Source organism: Mercenaria mercenaria, chromosome 3, assembly GCF_021730395.1.
Source record: "Mercenaria mercenaria strain notata chromosome 3, MADL_Memer_1, whole genome shotgun sequence".
Lineage (NCBI taxonomy): Eukaryota > Metazoa > Mollusca > Bivalvia > Venerida > Veneridae > Mercenaria > Mercenaria mercenaria.
This window is the reverse complement of record NC_069363.1, coordinates 15,833,604-15,845,360: the sequence shown is the minus strand read 5'-3', so window position 1 is coordinate 15,845,360 and position 11,757 is coordinate 15,833,604.

Sequence of the window (11,757 nt, the reverse complement as noted above, 5' to 3'; positions counted from 1 at the left end):
AAGGAAACGGAATCATATCTTCACAGAAATAAGGAACTTGATAACATAATGAACAGAGCATTAGATATGGGAGGTAATGAAATAATCAACCTAGGAGATCCAGATAAACCCAACGATGCAGTTTTAAGACGGTTTATGTATAAAAATGTTTAAAGTGTAATAGATGACTATAATCTTGAAGATATTAAAAGTATAAAATAAACACTAGAAGCACAAGTAAAGAATACTGAAGAATTAAAAAAAGATTTTAAAAACAATGAAACATTAATAGTTCAATTACAAGGTAAACTTGAAGAAGAAATGAAAGCTATGGTTGATTCTATTAAAGAACTTGAAGGGAAATCTGATTTGACAGATGACAACATAAAGAAAGTATTTAGAACAAATTTTGAAAAGTTATACAATTAAGTTCAAGAATTAAAAGATAGTATGATTAAACATGAAGAACTAAAAGACAAGATTAATGAAGCTGAGAAAAAGTTAAAAAATATGTATCAGTTAGAAATTAGAACACAAATAAATAAACTAAATACTGAAATTGTAAAAAACAACCAAGATTTACTCGATACACTTTCAAAATTTTAAGAAACAACTTCGGATCTTGATTAGTACTGTTGACACACGTCACAATTTAAAATACGCAGACTTAAATAAACTTACAGGTTTATTACAAAAAGATATTAATGAATTTAATGATAAAATTAAAAAAATAATAAATGATCTGGACTCTGTAGTTGAAATATCAGCTAAACAAGGAGAATCAATTACTGCTAATACCCAAGTAATTACCACTAATGCAGAAGAAATTACAAAAGTTAAAAATGTTTTCTTAAAACAAGAAACACAATTAGCCAGAACAAAGGGTGTTGTTGACAATTTGTCTGCTTCTGAAGTTGCTACAACAAAACGAGTTGATGATTTAGCTGAAGTAATTCTCGAACATGAAAATAAATTTGCAGAATATAAATCTGAACTGGAAAAAGTAAGACGCGAAGTGTTTCTTTTTGAATACAAAAGTAAAGATGATTATAAAATATCACGCGACGGTCTTAAAAGATATTCTCGCATATCAATATTAATGAGAAAGTATTATGATAGCCATGGTGTCTGGATATTATCGTTATATACTTTGTTGGATTTGGATTATATTGAAGGGAAAGGCCTGGTTAATGTGGGCTATTTTGATTTATTTAATTTGGAATCTGGAAATATCGTAGATTATAAAGATTTTATAAACATAAAGCAAGAAAATAAACTAGCTGTACCGGATGTATCTTTAAAAAAATCTGTTTTCAGTCAAAAAAGCCGGAATTTATATAATAGATACAAGGTTTTATACCAAACAAATTCTTGTTAAACATCGTTGAACTAACAAATGAAGGTTTGGCAATATATTTTAATAAAAGGTTTTCATCGTGAGTTAATTTAATATTAACCCTCTTGCGTAAATTCTCCATCGTCTTACCGAATACAGAGTTGTTCATTAACTTAAAAAAGTCTTTTTCAAATGAATTTTTTGCTTTAGATCTTTTTTGAGTATTAAAATCAATATATTTTTTTAAACAAGGACTTTCGTCAAAAGTTAATATTCTATGTATTTTTGTTACTTTTAACCCTAATTGTGTATATAGTTCAAGATTTTTAAAATGAACTACATAATTTTGTTTTTTCATTAAAGTTGGAACTAATTTTTTACATTACTTTTCCTATTTCAAATTCTTTTTTAATATTTTTACTATAATTTGAAAGCCATTCGTCTGGTATTTTGGTTTTTTCAGGAGCCAAAGGATAATCATTATGTACAGCATGTAATTCTTTTGGATATTCCAGATCACATTCAATTATAAAGTTAGTTTTACCTTTGGCAATTAATTTCTTGAATTGTTTTTCGGATATAAATTTAAAGTTTCCAGAGGGCAAAGGTCGACACCTGGCCCAACCATAAAGAGGTACATAATGTATTTAGATTCTAATTCAGGATCATAATCTTTCATATATTTATTGTTTGCTTTACTGTATCTGTTTGAAATATAACTTATTCCTCCTCTCAGTCCCTTTTCAATAAAAAGATACATATCAATATCAGTTATTAAATCCAAATTTATTCCAGTCATTTTTAACATTGCATCCCAAGCTAAACCAGGACTACTAAAATAATGGCAAGGATCTAATTTGTAGTACTCTAAACATAGTTTTCTAAAATTTTCAAATACATCAGTTAAAAGTAATACGTCAGTTTTTTAATATAGATCATGATATTCTCCCATTGTTTTAATTTTAAATTTATTCCAAACATTTTTAGCATGTTCATATTCTTCATTAGCTATGTGTGTTTCATTTAAAATTGAATAAATCTCTTCTTTAAGAGGTAATTCTGTTTCTTTGAATTTTTTAAATGAATCCATGTAATCATATGGATAAATACCTTTTGCTTTTAATAAATTAAGTGCAGCCGAAGGTTCCAGCTTCGCAAGTTTACTTTTGTCAAATTCTTGAGATAAATATTTAAATTCTGGAATATTTTTTACTAAGTTATCCAATGATTGAGACATCAATTGGAATGGATCAATAAAAATTAAATCACTTATCATAAATGCCATACATCTTTCCATATTGTTAGGAATAACATTAATTTCGTTTTGGAATTTCCCTATTTGTTGCATAATAAAATGGCCGTCATAACCTCTTAAATTATGAAAAATAACAGGAATTTTGTGTGTCAGTCTAAAATTAATATTACATTCTGAGTGAGCTTTTCCTCTGAATTTTCCTGTTATATGACAGCGGTCACGTACTTTGATTGAATCTTCTATATATTCTTTTTCACAGATATGACAAAACTTTTGCTTTTTAAATTCAATTTCGTCTTTTTTAGACATTCTTAGTTCTTTGTTAAAGCGCTCTTTAAATATTTCTTTACAATATTCCTCTTCCTCAAGCATTTTTTCAATACATTTATAAACTGCATTAGGGCCTCTATAAATCTGGGTTGGTTTAGTATATTTTTCGTCATAACAACAAACAACTTTATAGCCGTAACCACAGTCTATATGATTTTGATATGGTTCAGTAAATGAAGATTCAGGTGACGGTAAAGCAGTTAAAACTTTCTTAGTTATTGATTCAAAATCAGCATAAATTACAAAAGGTACTGCTAAACCTTTATGATAATTTTTAAATTGTACTTTACTTCCCTCCTTTGGCATTTTTACAGCTTGAACACCATTAATAGCTTAACAATTTGGTATGTGTTCATTTAATATTCTTTCTTGAGAAAAATGTTGCAGGCAGCATTTACAAAAATGTTTTTTATGCCGATCTTTGGTTACGTTACACATTAATCTATTAAAGTCTTTTATCCAAACATAATGTTGTCGCTGTGTTATTTCGTTATTATTAAGTAGCAACATGCCACAGTGTTCTTCGTATTGATATTTTGATATGTACAATGGATAAACGCCCGTAGGTTCTTCATAACCGAATATATTATATGAAATATCATTTAAAACTTATGTTTTTTATATTTTGAAACTCTTTGGGGATCTTTTGTTGTAGGAAATTTGTAGGCTAAATGACACCATCTAAAACATTCATTATCATCATTCTTTATATTTATTAATCCTTTCATCGGATGTTGTAATTTCTTTGGTAACTCTAAATAACTTGAAGCAGCCAGTGGTGTATATTTATATCTATTTATGTAATGAGCGTCAACTGATTCTATTCTCCAACCACTTCCTTCTGAAATCCAATTACCAATTCTATTTATTATTTCATCAAAGGCTTGACGTAAAGTGTTTTTTATTTCGTTTGTGTTAATAATTTCTAAAGCCTTTGATTGAAAATAAGCTGATTTATATATTGTATCAGTTTCATCCATTTTTACAAAAGTTATTTTTAAAACAACGTTTATTTTTATACCTTTTAAAGCTTTAAGTTCAGATTTAAGTATTTCATAAGAGTCGTTTATACTTAAATATAATTGATTTTTTGGATCTTGTCTATATGTAATTTTAATTTCAAATTTCTTATAATATTGCATTGTAGATCTCTCAATTTCCATCTATATATTATATTTAGAAAAAAATCACTAAGGAAAAAAGGATTAAAAAAATAATAAAATAAATAAAGTTTAAGAAGAAATAAAATATTTAAATTTATATCTTTTCCGCTGGTTTTTGATATTCCACTTTAAACTTGGTTTTTTCCTTTGCAGCACATTGTTATTAACCCAGAATTAATATCGAGGTCTTTGGATGCTGCATAAGTGCTTTTATATGTTTTTTCTTCATTAGTATGACAATCGGTTGCCATAACTTTTTTAGGATTGTTTCGAATATTATTTGGTCTGGGACAATCACATAACTTTTCGACATTTTCTTCTTCAGTTAATAGACAACCACAATCCCATTCAAATAAATTCCTTTCTAATAGATAAGGATCTATAACATTTTGTAATTTATCAATGACAGGATTTTTATATTCATCGCTAACTATTTGATCAAGTTTTGATTTTATAACGTTTCTTCTTTTGAGTACTTTTTTATATGAATTATTGTCTGGATTCATTATTTCTCCTAAAATACTAGATAATTTTGGAATAATCATTCTATCTACTTTTCTATTAACCATCTATATATAATATACTTATAGAAAAAAATCTCTAAAAACGCACGTAAAATTTAATACAGCTCTTCGTCTTTTTTTTTTTACTTTTATATCCGTTAAGTTTAAATTCCTTCATGTGCATTTCAAGAGGCATTGAATAGTTTTTTTCTTTCTGCATTTCTAGTAGTATTGTAAAAATATCTTGAATAACTTTTTTCTCTTCTTCTTTATTTACTTTTCCAGGATCATTAGGGCCATGAACAGTTAAAGCTGCAATCCGTGCTTTTGTAATAAGTTGTTTTATTTTGTGGTGATGTAATTTTAAAATAGCTTTTTTGTCTTCAACTTTTAGTCTATTAATAAATATAGTAATTATTGATGGAACAGCACCAGCAACTGCTACAAATATAGGAATAGCTGGAACAAGTGCTAATGCAGCTGAGCAACCAAAGATACCTGCTGTAATCTGTAATCCTGTATTTACTCTTCCACAAAACTTATAACTTTTTTCTATATGCAGCAGCTAGTTTAGTTACGAGGTCTATTAATTGATCTATTGTTTCTATTCCATTATTAGAAATTAGATTTTTATTACTCATTTATATAATATATTTTCAATTTAAATTTCTTCCAATTCACTAAACGGAACCCAGCTATTAAATTTTTCATTGTAACCTTTCCATTTTACTAAAGCTTGTTTTTTCTTATAGTCTCGTCTAATAACTTTTTCTATTCTAAAAACTTCTTGTGTAGTAGGTAAAAGTTCTTCTTCATAAAATGAACCCTGAATTATTTCATCATTTAAATCTTTAATAGTGTATGTTCTGGGATTTGTATTATTAATTCCATGAATTATAAATATCTCCTCTGTCCAGTTTGGTGTATATCCTTTTTCAAAATGTCTTTTAAGTTTGCTTAAACGAACTCGATCACCAATTTTAAATTTTGGTTTACTCTTTGGTATCTTTAAATTACCACATAAGTTAAAGTAAACAGTACCTTTATTTAAGTTTTTACTGGCTTTGGTTGGTGTCATTTTTATACTAGAATGTTTTGTTTTGTTATATTTATCAACCATTTCCTGTAAATTATCTAAATAAGTATAAGTATTATTTGCTGTAAAATATTTCCACATTATTCTTTTTAAACTTCTATTAAATCTTTCAATTACTACAGCTTTTCTTTCATTAAATGTATGATACATGTTAATCTTATTTTTATTCAAAAATGATTCAAACTTTTTATTATAAAAATCTTTTCCTTCAGCTACCCATAAATATGTTGGTGTTTTACCTTTTAAAAGTATTTTTTTAAATGCTTCAGTAACATATTCTCCAGTTTTATTCTTTAATGGAATAACCCAAGCATATTTACTAAATATATCAACAACGGTTAACAAGTACTTTACTCCTTTATTATATTTTGAAAAGGCTTGCATATCAACTAAATCAGCAGACCAAGTATCATCAATATCATTAACTATCACTCTTCGATTCCTAAATTTTCTTTTAATTGGTTTGTGTAATCCTTCTGCTAATTCATCGCTCCAGCGGTAGCTTGGTGCAGTTATTTCGGGGGTATACTCTATCCCCTTTTCCCGTTTTTTGACTTTCGTTTTTGCCCAAGACCAAGTTTGTATTTCGTTTTAATTGCTGGTTTTACAACTAAATGTCTTGCAATCTTTTCTCCAAATGTTTTTGATTTAGTGTTATTTAAGTTGGAAAGCATTTGTTTGTCACATGTACTTTTTTTACACCGTTGTCGTAGCAAAAGTCATGGTCCATACATACTGCGTCTAGTTCGTTAACAGGGGGTCCGTTATCTAAAGGATTTCCTGGTCCACAATAATTATATCCTGGGAGTGTTAAACCTTTCTTAGGTAATAAAGGTAACATTGCTTTATGAATATCTAAATTACCTGCTGTGATAGTACTTTTAACAAACTTTGATTTCATTTTTCCACAAGACGAACAGGTAGCCATTATCATTCTTTTCCCGATTTTTGCTGTAACATAATGAGGATTTATATTATCAGTAAATTTTCTTTCTTTCAAACAATATATTTTATTCTGTAAACTCAACTATATCAAATGTATTTAAAACGTTTTATTAGGTTTAAAACCTGTGGATTTTGAATTGTCCGGCATTGGTCAGTCCGGACCAAGGACTATAGATTAAATAAGGTCAAGCTGCGCTAATTCCTGTTATTCTTATACTACTTGCATGTGATAAAAAAAAACAAAAAAACTGAAATGTATAGTGACAAAATGTGCACGCAACAAAATAAACATTTCCAGTCCTGATCTATATTCAGCTTCACTTTTACTTCAAACATTTATCGTTATTAATGCTCTTTATATTAAACAATAGACATAGCTTTCCGGGAAAATCTAGTGATACCTTTTCTGATTTCCGGCATTACAGAGGACGAAAAAATTAATAAAAAGATTTTTTTGAATTTGTGATTAATTAGAGCATCGCTTATCACTGCGGTTTGATAGCTGAGTTGATATGTAAATGTTATCAATGATTCTATATTTACAGTGCACCGTTGCTGGTTATGTAATAAAATACACTTGATAAAATAAAATGGATGAAACCCTTCAAAGTAGTTTATCAAAACGTTACCAGAGAAAGCTTTTTATTACATACATCGTTTAAAGACATCGACGTCAGAACGCGCGGACTTGCCACCGGGAACCATAAGTGTGCCAGTATTGTGTCAAAATCACTTGAGCAAGTCAGCTGGTATTTATGTTATTCTAACTTAAACTTGTAGCTATTTATTAATAAGATATATAATAATAATAATGAACTACTATTGAATAGTTCAATTTTTATGCCAAAAGTGTTAAATGTTCAATGTATATGTTGATGAGTTGAATTAAGCTAATAAAGATATGTCATGTTCTGTTATGGTGTGTATCGCGTTGCGTAGCGTTGCGTTGTGTTATGTTACGTTTCAGTTTTTATTTTAGATGCATTCGACCAGATTATTGTTTGACACGTCCATTTCAAGAGTTTTCTGTGTACACATTCAATACAGTCAGCGTTAGAAAATCCAAAGATTTCACTTAAATATGAAAGAACCGCGGAGACATAAATAAGTCAAATAAATCAAACATGATGGCTGTCCTAAAGTTCGCGTTTCTCTTCAAATCTACAAAGAAGTGAATATGTTTAAGGTATGCCTATGACATGTTTATTTCTATTTTCCATTTGAGAAAAACAAATTCCAGCAATAAACAGATTAACCTGACACTGCCGAAAACAGATTAATGGCACTAAGCAAGCGATGCTTCGTTTGACATGCTCTTACGACTTTTGGACGTAATAAAACAAAGAGCATAGCATTTTATGACGAAAAATCCCAATTGCCTGGGGTGGAATTCGAACCCGGGTCGCTCGGATACTAGTCCGATGCTCTAAACACTGAGTCAAAAAGTCGACTCCCTATCGTAGTTGTCAGGGATTGGCTTTTAAACGTGCAAGCTTTGCGTAAGCACTCTTCCCCTCTTCAAAGAAGTCATTAATGATGATGTGTAATGATGACTTAATGTATGCACATAACCGAGTCTGCTACCGGTATTATTCTGCTTGGTTATATTCTGTGCTTCCAAAGGATCTTTTTATAGATTTTATTATGTAAATTAGGACCAAGTGCAAAATGTCCTAGAGTATTTCTCTGCCCTTTCGGCTTATTGAAAAAAAATGACATGAAAATAAACAAAAATTACAAGCGTTTTACAGGAATAAGCCAAGAACATAATGCAAAGAGCACACAAATATGTCTGCATGATCATACAAACATAAAGAAATAAAAACAACTATAACTCGAAGAAAGATTCAACCTATTATCAAAATTGTTTTATAAAGCGAAAAGTCTTTCGATTTAGTATTGATATTCTGGTGAAATGTGTGAGTATATGTAATAAAAGCCAAAATATGCTTCAAGATAATCATACCAATCAAATATATATGTACTTGTTGTTCTCTAGAATGAGGTATCTTATAAATGATGAAAACGCCGTGGTAATAAATACTAAAGTGTTACAGATGGTGTTTATTGAATTGTATTCAATATTTTAATTATTTCCTCTAATCACTCTAAAAATTAACAACTTTAAAGAGGGAGATAGTCATGTATTTTGTTAGGCACTAGAACTAAAATACATACTTCAAGTAGGCAACACCTACTTATTTTAGATATATGTGCAATAACTGCAGCATCAAAGTTCACTAAATAAGGATCATCTTTTGTATAGTTTTCTGAACCGAAAAATATGATCCTGGTAAAATATACGGGAACAGTGGAAATAATTTCTCTAAAACTTTATTGTATGCTGTACTTGGTAAAATTATAAAACGTTTTATTAAAAGAGGTTACGACCCAACTGTTTTGAGGTATACCGCATGTTTAGTATTCAACCCGTTTACAGTTGGACACTACGCTTCCCTCTTTGATTGTGTCTGACGGAAGAGGGGGAGGACTCTATGATAAGCAGTTTTTAAATCCCACGAGGACTGAACTGTTTTGATACCTGTCTTCCGGCCTGTTTCGTCGGGCCCTTAAGGGTTTTTTTCTTGTTGCTCTGTCTTCTGCAAAGGCATTGAGTATATACGTTTTTGGTTCTTAAGGTTTGCTTTTTATATATTTATACAGGAGCATTTTTGTGTTTTACATGCCATGCCTTTTTGTTTCCATTACGTGTGTTAGAGATTCACCTGGTGGGGATTACTTTTATTTACACTGTCCCAAGTCTTTGGAACATGGTGGGGGTAAGAGTGAGGTTGGGTGCGCACCATAAACCGGTTTAAGCTCCCCAGTGTTGTTTGTGCCACTGACCGTTCCAAGGCGGAGCCCCACTGTGTTCCTTTAATTGTTCGTTTTGTCCTCGTGTGTTTGCTTTGTATGCGAGTGCGCGTGTGTGTGTGTGTGTTTGTAGTGTGCACGTCTGCGTGCTGTGGGTTTCGTTTTGGGGAGGCTGCGTTTTTGGAACATGGCATTCCCTGTTTGATATTTTCTTTGTTTTTTTTCAAGTGACTAGGTAATTTTCGTCTGCAAGCTACCTAGTCAAGTAGTCTACAATAAAGATTTAGCGTAAAGAAAGAGAACATTATGAAGACCCCTGCATGCGTTCCACTTACTTAAAAACGAGTGACTTTGCTAGCTAATAATTTCAGATTGGGTGCATGTATAGCAGGTAATGATGCAAATTCAGTACGTTTTGAGTAATGTCATCAACCTACGTATTTTGGGAACGACACTCGAAGATTTTAGCAAATCCTTAAATTCGTCAATAGTCAGTGATTTGAAAAGAAATACATGTAAAGATCAAATCAAGACATGTCATGGGAAATTGTAAAGTCTCTGTACAGATATTCGTTGACAAGCAGGCGATTTTTTTTTTGTCAAAGTGTGCCAAAATATTTAGAAATATGAGACAATCAAAGAAAACAATTTGGATTGTAAGATGCATGACTGTGTTATCCTGTATTGTAGGTAATATAGACAGATCACTTTTCCATTGCATTGAAATGATATGGATAGGATTATGGTAGACAAAAGGTGTTCACTCGAGTAAAGTCATTTTTAGAGTAAAGAGGATTTATGGTAAGTTTTTTTTTAATTCCATCAATTTGGTCACTGCTGTAAAATCAAATTAAGTAATACGTATTCAGGTATAACAAAGCCAACAAGAACGTAACACTACAAATTGAAAGTCAAGCATATCTTTACTAGCATGGCTGCCAAACGAGGAGTTTGAATAGAAGTTGTATATTGCATTTTTGTTCCTTTCAGTGTCAAGGTAAGTGGTAGGGTGAGGACCATAAATGATGACATTCAACTTTAAAGACATTAATGAACACTTAAGGTATATTGTATGAAAGTAGGATTGTTGCTCATTGTTGTGAAATGTTAAATTATAATACTGGTGTCTATTGCAGCCACTGGTTTTGGATATGTAATAATATTTTCATGTAAATTAATACATGGATTTTCTTCTCACACAATGATAAAGTTTTTACATTCAATAATGCAAATTTTATTGTCTCCCGCTATATGTATGTATTTAGGCAAAGATGTACCAATAAAATCAAATATTTAGTGTATCGGGAAATCAGATCATTCTATCCAAAACACAATTTTATTCTCTCTCAGCAGGAACCGACGCTATCCGAGGTTGCATATGGTTTGCATTGAGAAAAAGTCGGTCAAACTAAGAACGAATCTTCATACTCAAAATAATAACAATTATGCAACAACAGAGCGAAATCTAATTATAACCCCCCCCCACCCCCCACACACACCACCACCACCAACGTCACTACCACCACCACCACCACACACACAGATAAGTCATTGCAAAATGAAAAAATCATAAAACATCACAAAAATCATTAGAAAGAATGTATATTTATATGAAAAAAGTCACAGTAAAAGCACCGTAATGCACTGAGCACGTTTAACGCATCTTCAGACAGAGCGTTTCATAAACCTACCAACAAAATACAAACATAATGAGTTTTTAAAATAAATATAAAAATGTGACGGTCTTAAACCACGAACATTTAAAAACAACGGACATAACCTATAAAACTGGTTATTCACATGAGGAAAATTGAAATGACAATACTGTTGTCTAGAAGTAAACGGCGCTTTTAATTTCGTGGGATCCGCCTTTTGTGTCGGATAGGTGGATGGACAGTTGGATAAAGTTGTTGACTGACTAACGAGTCTTGCATTTTAATTATTAAGTATTATACAAAGTTTGTCATATCCGTTTGACCGTGTGACATTAGACCACACTATACAAACCAACGGGAATTTTCTTCTTTGATTTTCACCAGCTGGATTATGTTGAAAGATTATTTTCCTAGTCGAGATCAGTTATTGCTCCATTGCTTACATGGCCTAGAACATTCTGAAAATACAGTAATTAAAATAGATATACCATAAAATGACAGACAGACACTTTATAACACTTCCTGAGTTGTTATATTTTCACAATGTTATCTACTAATTCATTATAATTGTTTTATTTAAAAATCTTTTTAGTATATTTTGATGTTTTAAAAACATATATAAGGAATTGTTCAGAAGAAGTATAAATACTTTCTATAAAGGTTACTTTGTTCGGTAATATG